We start from the raw sequence: 12,489 nt of genomic DNA, 5'->3' as shown, positions 1-12,489 counted from the left end.
AATAGTAAAGACCCCTGATTGCTACAGAGTTGTTGGTTTTAGATGTGACTATGGCAAGCATTGCTCTCTGCTTATTCTCACCTTGTTATCAGGAGGTAAGCCCTGATAATTGCCGAGCTTATCCGAGAGCTTGTGTGATGAATGGCAATACCGAATCATGTTACATGACTCCCCATAGACATTGGAACCTCAACCTATCAGGGTTCTGTAGCTCTACTGCTGTCCAAAAAGTCACTTCTGGTGAAGGAAGATGTGCTGGCATTTTGAGGAGGGAAGCAAAAAAGTTCAAGCTATTCCATACCGAGAGTTGACCCCTGGGCGCATGGGAGAAAACCAGGAATCCTAACTGCTACACCATATGGGAACTGGCCAGCTTTAACTGGGCACAAGCTTGTGGGCCACTTTCCATAATCTGGCCAGTGTGGTTTACAGAAATAAATAGTGTTGCATGCATTCAAGGGACATGAAAAACTGCCTATCGTCGGTCTGTCAAGGTACAAAATTGACATATTGTGAGGTTAATAATGAAAGTGAGACCAATTTTTAATCTGCAAAGATGCTGATGTAGTTTCGTCTACCGGTTCTCAGAAGAATCACACTCAGTCAGTGGTGTGACTTTAATTTTAAAATTAACCAAAATCCAACATTTTCTCTATGCATATTTCTACAGTATTATGGGACAAAAATGGATTCCTCGGAGCTTGCAGAGTACAGCTGATGAGACTTCAACCACAAAATCGTTAAAATTTATCTGTCCAGGGAACCATTAGGAAGGGTGTGCTGAATAAATGGCAAATGGGAGTTTTTTTTTAAAAAAATGTCCATTTACAATTTATTCAGCGGGACCTCCGTAGTGCCCCCGTGGACATACATTTTTATGTAAATTCTACAGTATTATGTGACCAAACTTACATGAATGGACTCTACTGAGCGTGCTTTGTACAGTAGAGGTGTTTCCATTAACAATATTGCACTCATTTGAAATAAATCAAGTTATATAGATTAGGAATAAGTGCAAACATATCTATATAGAACGATTCTGTATGTGATTGTAACTCAGTGGCACATCCTCTCGAGAGGTTCTTTTTTTGTATCTGGCATGCTTGTCATATCCAAAAACTTTATTCAAAAGTGAGTCTGTCATCTTGTGTGAGGCTATGATCCAGGGAGTCTGGATCGCTGCAGTTCTTGGTGTACACAGTCAGCAATGCAAGCTGCGGCCCTAGCTGCATTCCCGCTTGGAGGAATGTACACAACGCACACGGCCACACTTCCGAACTCCCTTGGGAGGTAAAACGGTCTCATAGTCAAATGCAAAATCTCGACATCCAGACAGCAAAGTGTTTCCCTAACTGTGTACTGTTTGCACCAGTTGTTACTTACATACACAGCCATGCCGCCACCTCTCGTTTTTCCGGATTGTTCAGTCCTATCTGCCCTGACAAGTGAAAATCCATCGATGTCAATCAGAGAGTTTTGGATATCCCTGTGTAACCACGTTTCCGTGATCACCATTAAACTTGAGGTGCGATACTCAGAGCATGTTCTGGTATTAATCCGAAGTTCGTCTATTTTAGCTCGAAGTGATCTTGCGTTGCATAATATCATTGAAGGTAGAGGAGGCTTACTGCCTCTCCATCGTAAACGCTGACGCGCTCCACCGCGCCGACCCCTTTTCCTCGACCGCCCTGGCCGAGCGCTCACGCAGGTTGGTAAATCCACAGGTGGAAGATGGGACGGTCGGAGTGCCAGCAGCGCATCTCGGGTGTAGGTAGTAAGATGCTGGGCCTGGATGGCTGCTGAATAAGTTTGGCATGGTACACATACTCCGACAATGAGAAACACAAGATATATGTAATGAATAAATATTTCCATGTTGACTTCACGTTCCCACAGCGCAGCAACACATTCACAAACATACAAGCCAACGCAACCAACAAACAAACAAAAACAACCAACAAACAAAACGACGATCGCAGTAAACAGCGTGCCCGGGTCGCAAACAGAGCAGCGCCACTGGAAGACTGCATAAAGTGGTAGAACATTTGAATGCAGATCAAGAGGTCCCCGGTTCAAATCCGGGGGCCCCCTTTGCATTTGGCATGTTAGGAATATGTGTAGCCATATCTTCCTGCCTTTTTATGCTCATACTGTATGGGGTTATATCTCAATGGCACAGCGTTTCATTGTAGATAAAGAAGTCCCAGGTTCATTCCTTGTGCCTCCTTTGGGCTTGGCATATTAGCAATAAACAAATCCTTGACATAAGTTCATTTTTGTGGTTTGTGATCATGCAGTACGGGTTATAGCTCAACAACAGAGCATTTGTCTGCAAGTCAATAGGTCTACTATTTTGATCTGGCTTGCTTGACATAATCAACGACATGATTTCAAAGTGAGTCTGTCATCTTGTGTGAGGCTATGATCCAGGGAGTCTGTGGGGGTATAGCTCAGTGGTAGAGCATTTGACTGCAGATCAAGAGGTCCCCGGTTCAAATCCGGATGCCCCCTTTGGACTTGGAATGTTAGGAATATGTGTAGCCATATCTTCCTGCCTTATTGTGCTCATACTGTACAGGATTATATCTCAATGGCACGGCATTTAATTGCAGATTAAGAGGTCCCAGGTTCATTCCATGTGCCTAATTGGAGTTTGGCATATTAGGAATAAACAAATACTTGACATAAGTTCATTTTTGAGGTTTGTGCTCATGCAGTACGGGGTTATAGCTCAACAACAGAGCATTTGTCTGCAGATCAATAGGTATACGTTTTGGATCTTTCTTGCTTGACATAATCAACGACATGATTTCAAAGTGAGTCTGTAATCAAGTCGTCCACAGTTCAAATCTGGGTGTCCCCTTTGGACTTGTCTTATTTGGACGTTTTGAGTTGTAGAGTTGCTGATTCTGATTTGGAGTAACCAAAGACCTGAGTTTACAGTGAAGGAGTCAATGTTTGATATTGTTGAATCGTAGGATCTAACTTAATCTTTGGCTCGAAGCACAGAAGTCTGTAGGGGTATAGCTTAATGAAAGAGCAAAGATGTGGGGGCATAGTTCAGTGGTAGAGCATTTGAGTGCAGATCAAGAGGTCCACGGTTCAAATCCGAGTGCCGCTTTTTGGATTTGGCAGATTAGGAATAAGTGCAAACATATCTATATATAAAGATTCTGTATTTGATTGTAACTCAGTGGCACATCCTCTCGAGAGTTTCTTTTTTGTATCTGGCATGCTTGTCATATCCAAAAACTTTTTCAAAAGTGAGTCTGTCATCTTGTGTGAGGCGGTGATCCAGGGAGGCTGTGGGGGTATAGCTCAGTGGTAGATAAGATAAAGATAAAATATACTTTAATGTCCCCCAGGGGGGAAATTTGTCTTGGGCTACAGTCACTGCGACACACACTTACAACGTACCACATAAAAAATACACAGAATATAAACAATACAAACATGCGTCATTACACTGTTGAAAATTACAAAAATTAATTTATAATAATAATTGCACAAGACAGTGGGGATAAAAAGTATACAAGTAGGTAACCGTCATTTGCTACTGTTTACCATCTTAATGGCAGCTGGGATGAATGAGTTTTTATACCTCTTTAACCTGCAATACGGCATTCTAAATCGCTTAACTGAGGGTAACAAATCTATTTCCTTATTCAGAATGTGGGATGGATCATCCAGAATCTTATGTGCCTCCCTGAGTACAGATTTTTCATACAGTGACTGAAGGTAGCACTGTTCTTGGTAGCCTACAATTTTAAAAGCTGTATTGATCAGCCGCCCCAACTTAGATTTAAGCTGAACTGAAAGATTACCATACCAGGTCTGCATGCTATAACGTATCACACTCTCTAAAATAATTTCGAAAAACAGAAGCAAGATTTTGCTGTTAACACCAAACAGTCTTAACCTTCTTAAAAAGTATATCCTTTGTTGCAACTTGGTGCAAAGATTTTCAACATGAATGTGCCAGGTAAGGGAACAATCAATAAAAACACCCAGATACATATATGACGTAACCTGGCAATTTTGGTTTGTTATGAATAAGTACAGGATTAGGTTCACAGATTGATCTTGGGTCAAATATCATCTCCTCTGTTTTAATGACGTTAACCATCAGATGGTGAGCATCACACCAGTCCACAAACTGTTTAATTTCTGAATGGTAGGAGACTGTGTCTTGGTCTCGAAACAATAAGCTAAGGATAGCAGTGTCATCAGAGAATTTAACAATATAATTGTGTGGATGTTTACTCACACATTCATTGGTATAGATAGTAAAAAGGACAGGGGAGCTCACACAACCCTGTGGTGCCCCCGTGCTGATGGATTTGGGGTCTGAGACTGCCTTGTGTACTTTAACATATTGTGTCCTATTAGTTAAAAAGGAGTAATACCATTTAACAATAAAATAGCTTACACCCATATTTTTAAGTGTCTCAAATAAAATAACTGGCTGAATCGTATTGAAGGCCGAACTAAAATCTATAAAAAGTAAGCGTGCGTAGGCCTTCAGGTCCTCCAAGTGCTTAAGGACTAGGTGGGTGATGCTACTTATAGCATCATCTGTACTCCTACCCAGTTTATAGGCAAACTGACAGGGATCTAGGTGGTGCTAAAGCTAGGTGGTGCTAGCACAGTGGATAAGACACATGGCTTTGGTGTGAGAGACTTGGGTTCGAATCCACTGTGAGACACCAATGTGTCCCTGAGCAAGACACTTAACCCCTAGTTGCTCCAGAGGTGTGTGACCTCTGACATATGTGGCAATTGTAAGTCGCTTTGGATAAAAGTGTCAGCTAAGTGAATAAATGTAATGTAATCTAACTTTTTGTTAACCTCAGTTTTTAAACGAGACACCATATATTTCTCAAAACACTTCATTACAATGGATGTCAATGCTACTGGTCTAAAATCATTGTTCTCCTTGGGACAGGGTTTCTTTGGTACTGGAATAATAACAGTCTTTTTCCACAGGGCTGGGATGATGTGAGAGTCAAGTGATCGCTGAAAGATAGGGCACCAGGCTGGAACAAGCTCCTCCACACATGTTTTCAGTAAGCGGGCAGAGATTCCATCTGGACCCTTAGCCTTCCTAGGACACTGATGCTGGAACAGTGACTGTATCTGTAACCAGTCTATCTCATGTCCTATGTTCAAATCCGTGCTGATGGAGTTTAGGATACTAGTGCAATCATTGTTAAAATCCTGAGTTTGAAATCTAAGGTAAAAGTCATTAAATTCATTAGCTTTCATCCGGTTATCTGTAGTGGTTATATGTACTTTACTTGGTGCCATGTTAGTGATAGTTTTCATTGAGTCCCAGAGTTTTTTCGAATTCATGGTTGTAAAGTGGCTTTCAATTACTTCCTTTTGCTTTTTCTGGCTTTATTAAGCAGTTGGTTCAGTTCCTTTTGCACCACTTTTAGCTCAATACTGTCATTATTTCTAAAAGCTACCTTTTTTCGATTTATACAGTCTTTTACTTCCTTGGTTACGTAAGGCTTATTATTTGGCTTGAAGCACAGAAGTCTGTAGGGGTATAGCTTAATGAAAGAGCATTTTTCTGCAAAGATAGGGGGGGGGCATAGTTCACTGGTAGAGCATTTGAGTGCAGATCAAGAGGTACACGGTTCAAATCTGAGTGCCGCTTATGGATTTGGCAGATTAGGAATCAGTGCAAACATATCTATTAATATCTATTAATGTTCTGGTATTAATCCGAAGTTCGTCTATTTTAGCTCGAAGTGATCTTGCGTTGCATAATATCATTGAAGGTAGAGGAGGCTTACTGCCTCTCCATCGTAAACACTGACGCGCTCCACCGCGCCGACCCCTTGACATAAATTCATTTTTGTGGTTTGTGATCATGCAGTACGGGTTATAGCTCAACAACAGAGCATTTGTCTGCAAGTCAATAGGTCTACTATTTTGATCTGGCTTGCTTGACATAATCAACGACATGATTTCAAAGTGAGTCTGTCATCTTGTGTGTGGCTATGATCCAGGGAATCTTTGGGGGTATTCAAATCCGGATGCCCCCTTTGGATTTGGCATGTTAGGAATATGTGTAGCCATATCTTCCTGCCTTATGTGCTCATACTGTACAGGGTTAAATCTCAATGGTACGGCGTTTGATTGCAGATTAAGAGGTCCCTGTAATCAAGTAATCAAGTCGTCCACAGTTCAAATCTGGGTGCCCCTTTGGACTTGTCTTATTTGGAGGTTTTGAGTTGTAGAGTTGTTGATTCTGATTGGGAGTAACCAAAGACTTGTAGCAGTCAATGTTTGATATTGTTGAACTGTAGGATGTAACTTAATCTTTGGCTCTAAGCAAAGAAGTCTGTGGGGGTTTGGCTCAATGAAAGAGCATTTTTCTGCAAAGATTTGGGGCTATGGCTCAGTGGGAGAGCATTTGACTGCAGATCAAGAGGTCTCCGGTTTTGCAGATTAGGAATAAGTGCAAACATATCTATATAGAAAGATTCTGTATGTGATTATAACTCAGTGGCACATCCTCTTGAGAGGTTCTTTTTTGTATTTGGCATGCTTGTCATATCCAAAAACTTTATTCAAAAGTGAGTCTGTCATCATGTGTGAGGCTATGATCCAGGGAGTCTGTGAGGGTATAGCTCAGTGGCAGAGCATTTGACTGCAGATCAAGAGGTCCCCGGTTCAAATCCGTGTGCCCCCTTTGCATTTGACATGCTAGGAATATGTGTAGCCGTATCTTCCTGCCTTTTTGTGCTCATGCTGTATGGGGTTATATCTCAATGGCACAGCGTTTCATTGTAGATCAAGAAGTTCCATGTGCCTCCTTTGGGCTTGGCATATTAGGAATAAACAAATCCTTGACATAAATTCATTTTTGTGGTTTGTGTTCATGCAGTACAGGGTTATAGCTCAACAACAGAGCATTTGTCTGCAGATCAGTATGTCTACATTTTGGATCTGGCTTGCTTGACATAATCAACGACATGATTTCAAAGTGAGTCTGTAATCAAGTCATCCACAGTTCAAATCTGGGTGTCCCCTTTGGACTTGTCTTATTTGGAGGTTTTGAGTTGTAGAGTTGCTGATTCTGATTTGGAGTAACCAAAGACCTGAGTTTACAGTGAAGGAGTAAATGTTTGATATTGTTGAATCGAAGGATCTAACTTAATCTTTGGCTCGAAGCACAGAATTTTGTAGGGGTATGGCTTAATGAAAGAGCATTTTTCTGAAAAGATGTGGGGGCATAGTTGAGTGGTAGAGCATTTGAGTGCAGATCAAGAGGTCCTCGGTTCAAATCCGAGTGCCGCTTATGGATTTGGCAGATTAGGAATAAGTGCAAATATATTTATATAGAAAGATTCTTTATGTGATTGTAACTCAGTGGCACATCCTCTCGAGAGGTTCTTTTTTTGTATCTGGCATGCTTGTCATATCCAAAAACTTTATTCGAAAGTGAGTCTGTCATCTTGTGTGAGGCTTTGATCCAGGGAGGCTGTGGGGGTATAGCTCAGTGGTAGAGCATTTGAGTGCAGATCAAGAGGTCCCCGATTCAAATCTGGGTGCCCCCTTTGGAATTGGCATGTTAGGAATATGTGTAGCCATATCTTCCTGCCTTTTTGTGCTCATACTGTACGGGGTTATATCTCAATGGCACGACGTTTGATTGCAGATCAAGAGGTCCCAGGTTCATTCCATGTGCCTAATTTGGGCTTGGCATATTAGGAATAAACAAATCCTTGACATAAATTCATTTTTGAGGTTTGTGCTCATGCAGTACGGAGTAATAGCTCAACGACAGAGCATTTGTCTGCAGATCAATAGGTATACGTTTTGGATCTGGCTTGCTTGACATAATCAATGACATGATTTCAAAGTGAGTCTGTAATCAAGTCGTCCACAGTTCAAATCTGGGTGTCTCCTTTGTACTTGTCTTATTTGGAGGGTTTGCGTTGTAGAGTTGTTGATTCTGATTTGGAGTAACCAAAGACCTAAGTTTACAGTGAAGGAGTCAATGTTTGATATTGTTGAATCATAGGATCTAACTTAATCTTTGGCTCTAAACACAGAAGTCTGTAGGGGTATGGCTTAATGAAAGAGCATTTTTCTGCAAAGATGTGGGGGCATAGTTCAGTGGTAGAGCATTTGAGTGCAGATCAAGAGATCCACGGTCCAAATCCGAGTGCCGCTTATGGATTTGGCAGATTAGGAATAAATGCAAACATATCTATATAGAATGATACTGTATGTGATTGTAACTCAGTGGCACATCCTCTCGAGAGGTTCTTTTTTGTATCTGGCATGCTTGTCATATCCAAATACTTTATTCAATAGTGAGTCTGTCATCTTGTGTGAGGCTATGACCCAGGGAGTCTCTGGGGGTATAGCTCTGTTGTAGAGCATTTGACTGCAGATCAAGAGGTTCCCGGTTCAAATCCGGGTGCCCCCTTTGCATTTGGCATGTTAGGAATATGTGTAGCAATATCTTCCTGCCTTTTTGTGCTCATACTGTATGGGGTTATATCTCAATGGCACAGCGTTTCATTGTAGATCATGAGGTCCCAGGTTCATTCCATGTGCCTCCTTTGGGCTTGGCATATTAGGAATAAACAAATCCTTGACATAAGTTCATTTTTGTGGTTTGTGCTCATGCAGTACGCGTTATAGCTCAACGACAGAGCATTTGTCTGCAAGTCAATAGGTCTACTATTTTGATCTGGCTTGCTTGACATAATCATCTACATGATTTCAAAGTGAGTCTGTAATCAAGTCGTCCACAGATCAAATCTGGGTGTCCCCTTTGGACTTGTCTTATTTGGAGGTTTTGAGTTGTAGAGTTGTTGATTCGGATCTAACTTAATCTTTGGCCCTAAGCACAGAAGTCTTTGGGGGTATGGCTCAATGAAAGAGCATTTGACTGCAGATCAAGAGGGCCCCAGTTCAAATCCGGGTGCCCCTTGTGGATTTGGCAGTTTAGGAATAAGTGCAAACATATCTATAAAGAAAGATTCTATGTGATTGTAGCTCAGTGGTGCATCCTCTCGAGAGGATCTTTTTTGTATTTGGCATGCTTGTCATATCCATAAACTTTATTCAAAAAGTGGCCTGTTGCTTTAGGTCTGCGATTGTAACAATGTGATAATAATTTGGCAAAACAAGAATTATGAATTGATACCTCGAACTGGTAATTAAGCTCTTTTCCAGGTGAAAATACTTGTGTCATCCATTTGAAAACACACACGGCAACCGTTATCTAGAGGAAAAACTGCCTATTGTCACTCTGTCAAGATACAAAAATGACATTGTGGGGGTAACAATGAAAGTGAGACCAATTTTTAATCGGCAAAGTTGCTGATTATTTGCTCCTTCAGTTTAACTCAGTTTACAACTTATTCTAAATGTCCAGGTGACAATTAGTGATAAGGCTTCAAAATGGCAAGCCCATGACATCAAAACCACATGGCATTATACCCTTCAAAGTAATGAAGCAGTTACAGAGTAGCGATGAAATTGTTCATTCGAAAATCAACTGGCTGCCAGCCTGCAGTTTATTTCCCCTATAATCGCCGAGCTTGTCGGAGTGCTTGTGAGACGAATGGCAATACCGAAGCATGTCCGTGTCTTCCCTAGATATTGGAAAGGGTGTGCAGAATATGTCTTTTTTGGAAAAAAAGAAGAATGCCTGAAGATTTGCCTTTTCTTCTGGATTTTGGAGAAGAAAAAAAAAACACAACAACAAAATAAGCTGGAGAGAAACAAGCACAGAGCTAGCAAGCCAGGAGTCAAACCTAGAATCGTCTGATCCGTAGTCAGATACATTATCCATTGCACCACTGGCCCACCACTAGTAAAGACCCCTGATTGCTACAGAGTTGTTGGTTTTAGATGAGACAGTGGCAAGCTAAGGATTGCCAACACTCCAACCTACAGTCCTCCACTCTACCAGCTGAGCTATCGAAGGGGCAAAGTGTTAGACAGAACCTAGACGTTTGGTGCAGGAAGATGTGCTGGATTTTTGAGAAGGGAAGCAAAAAGGAGCATGCTTTCCCATACCGGGAGTCGAACCCGGGCCACCTGGGTGAAAACCAGGAATCCTAACCGCTAGACCATATGGGATTTTGACACCTTAAACTGGCCATTGGCGCACTTTCCATACATGTGGTCAGTGTGGGCGCAGGATCTTGTAGTGGCCTGTTGTTTTAGGTCTGCGACTGTAACAATGTGATAATAATTTGGCAAAACAAGAATTATCCATAAGGACGGTTTTCTGAATTATATAGTGTTGTATGCATTCAAGGGATCTGTTTTTTTACTCACCCCGGGAGTTCAGTTTATTTGGGCAGATTCCTGTGATTGCTGAATTGATACCTTGAACTGGTAATTAAGCTCTTGTCCAGGTGAAAATACTTGTGTCATGCATCTGAAAACACACATTGCAACCGTTATCTAGATGAAAATCTGACTATCATCGGTCTGTCAAAGTACAAAATTGACATATTGTGAGGTTAATAATGAAAGTGAGACCGATTTTTAATCCGCAAAGTTGCTGATTATTCGCTCGTTCAGTTTAATGCAGATTACAATTTATTCTCAATGTCCAGGTGGCAATTAGTGATAAGGCTTCAAAATGGCAAGCCCGTGACATCAAAACAACATGGCATTACACCCTTCAAAGTAATAAAGCAGTTACAGAGTAGCGATAAAATTGTTCATTCGAAAATCAACTGGCTGCCAGCCTGCAGTTTATTTCCCCTTTAATCGCTGAGCTTGTCGGAGTGCTTGTGAGACGAATGACAATACCGAAGCATGTCCGTGTCTTCCCTAGACATCGGAAAGGGTGTGCAGAATATCTCTTTTTTGGAAAAAAAGAAGAATGCCTGAAGATTTGCCTTTTCTTCTGGATTTTGGAGAAGAAAAAAAAAAACACAACAACAAAATAAGCTGGAGAAAAACAAGCACAGAGCGAGCCAGCCAGGAGTCAAACCTAGAATCTTCTGATCCGTAGTCAGACGCATTATCCATTGCGCCACTGGCCCACCGCTAGTAAAGACCCCTGATTGCTACAGAGTTGTTGGTTTTAGATGAGACAGTGGCAAGCTAAGGATTGCCAACACTCCAACCTACAGTCCTCCACTCTACCAGCTGAGCTATCGAAGGGGCAAAGTGTTAGACAGAACCTAGACGTCTGGTGCAGGAAGATGTGCTGGATTTTTGAGGAGGGAAGCAAAAAGGAGCATGCGTTCCCATACCGGGAGTCGAACCCGGGCCGCCTGGGTGAAAACCAGGAATCCTAACCGCTAGACCATATGGGATTTGGACACCTTAACCCGGCCATTGGCGCACTTCCATACATGTGGTCAGTGTGGGCGCAGGATCTCGTAGTGGCCTGTTGCTTTAGGTCTGCGACTGTAACAATGTGATAATAATTTGGCAAAACAAGAATTATCCATAAGGACGGTTTTCTGAATTATATAGTGTTGTATGTATTCAAGGGATCTGTTTTTTTTACTCACCCTCGGAGTTCAGTTTATTTGGGCAGATTCCTGTGATTGCTGAATTGATACCTTGAACTGGTAATTAAGCTCTTGTCCAGGTGAAAATACTTGTGTCATGCATCTGAAAACACACATTGCAACCGTTATCTAGATGAAAATCTGACTATCATCGGTCTGTCAAAGTACAAAATTGACATATTGTGAGGTTAATAATGAAAGTGAGACCAATTTTTAATCCGCAAAGTTGCTGATTATTCGCTCGTTCAGTTTAATGCAGATTACAATTTATTCTCAATGTCCAGGTGGCAATTAGTGATAAGGCTTCAAAATGGCAAGCCCGTGACATCAAAACAACATGGCATTACACCCTTCAAAGTAATGAAGCAGTTACAGAGTAGCGATGAAATCGTTCATTCGAAAATCAACTGGCTGCCAGCCTGCAATTTATTTCCCCTATAATCGCCGAGCTTGTCGGAGTGCTTGTGAGAAGAATGGCAATACCGAAGCATGTCCGTGTCTTCCCTAGACATCGAAAAGGGTGTGCAGAATATGTCTTTTTTGAAAAAAAAAGAAGAATGCCTGAAGATTTGCCTTTTCTTCTGGATTTTGGAGAAAAGAAAAAAAACACAACAACAAAATAAGCTGGAGAAAAACAAGCACAGAGCGAGCCAGCCAGGAGTCAAACCTAGAATCTTCTGATCCGTAGTCAGACGCGTTATCCATTGCGCCACTGGCCCACCAATAGTAAAGACCCCTGATTGCTACAGAGTTGTTGGTTTTAGATGAGACAGTGGCAAGCTAAGGATTGCCAACACTCCAACCTACAGTCCTCCACTCTACCAGCTGAGCTATCGAAGGGGCAAAGTGTTAGACAGAACCTAGACGTTTGGTGCAGGAAGATGTGCTGGATTTTTGAGAAGGGAAGCAAAAAAGGAGCATGCGTTCCCATACCGGGAGTCGAACCCGGGCCGCCTGGGTGAAAACCAGGAATCCT

General features: G+C 41.7%; 1 protein-coding gene and 8 non-coding genes across 9 annotated transcripts in view; 4 read left to right on the top strand and 5 right to left on the bottom strand.

The window, feature by feature from the left end:
• The window catches only part of LOC132118917 (putative nuclease HARBI1), a gene marked incomplete at its 3' end in the record, with an annotated part of 265,948 nt that overhangs the window by 121,290 nt on the left and 132,169 nt on the right, over positions 1–12,489 (bottom strand). The gene's annotated exons all lie outside the window — the stretch shown is intronic.
• On the top strand, positions 2,440–2,511 carry trnac-gca (transfer RNA cysteine (anticodon GCA)). The gene has a single exon. It is a non-coding gene; the product is annotated as a tRNA-Cys (tRNA).
• On the top strand, positions 6,632–6,703 carry trnac-gca (transfer RNA cysteine (anticodon GCA)). The gene has a single exon. It is a non-coding gene; the product is annotated as a tRNA-Cys (tRNA).
• On the top strand, positions 7,500–7,571 carry trnac-gca (transfer RNA cysteine (anticodon GCA)). The gene has a single exon. It is a non-coding gene; the product is annotated as a tRNA-Cys (tRNA).
• Positions 8,378–8,449, top strand: trnac-gca (transfer RNA cysteine (anticodon GCA)). Its single transcript has one exon. It is a non-coding gene; the product is annotated as a tRNA-Cys (tRNA).
• Positions 10,045–10,116, bottom strand: trnae-uuc (transfer RNA glutamic acid (anticodon UUC)). The gene has a single exon. It is a non-coding gene; the product is annotated as a tRNA-Glu (tRNA).
• Positions 11,241–11,312, bottom strand: trnae-uuc (transfer RNA glutamic acid (anticodon UUC)). Its single transcript has one exon. It is a non-coding gene; the product is annotated as a tRNA-Glu (tRNA).
• On the bottom strand, positions 12,160–12,232 carry trnar-acg (transfer RNA arginine (anticodon ACG)). The gene has a single exon. It is a non-coding gene; the product is annotated as a tRNA-Arg (tRNA).
• Positions 12,438–12,489, bottom strand: part of trnae-uuc (transfer RNA glutamic acid (anticodon UUC)) — a 72-nt gene continuing 20 nt past the window's right edge. Inside the window, exon 1 of the tRNA in view lies at positions 12,438–12,489. This exon is cut by the window's right edge and continues 20 nt beyond it. This is a non-coding gene — a tRNA (tRNA-Glu).

The sequence above is a fragment of the Carassius carassius genome, chromosome 38 (assembly GCF_963082965.1).
Source record: "Carassius carassius chromosome 38, fCarCar2.1, whole genome shotgun sequence".
In the NCBI taxonomy this organism is placed as follows: Eukaryota; Metazoa; Chordata; class Actinopteri; order Cypriniformes; family Cyprinidae; genus Carassius; species Carassius carassius.
The sequence above is the reverse complement of the archived record's forward strand: the minus strand, read 5'-3'. Positions and strand labels throughout refer to the sequence as shown.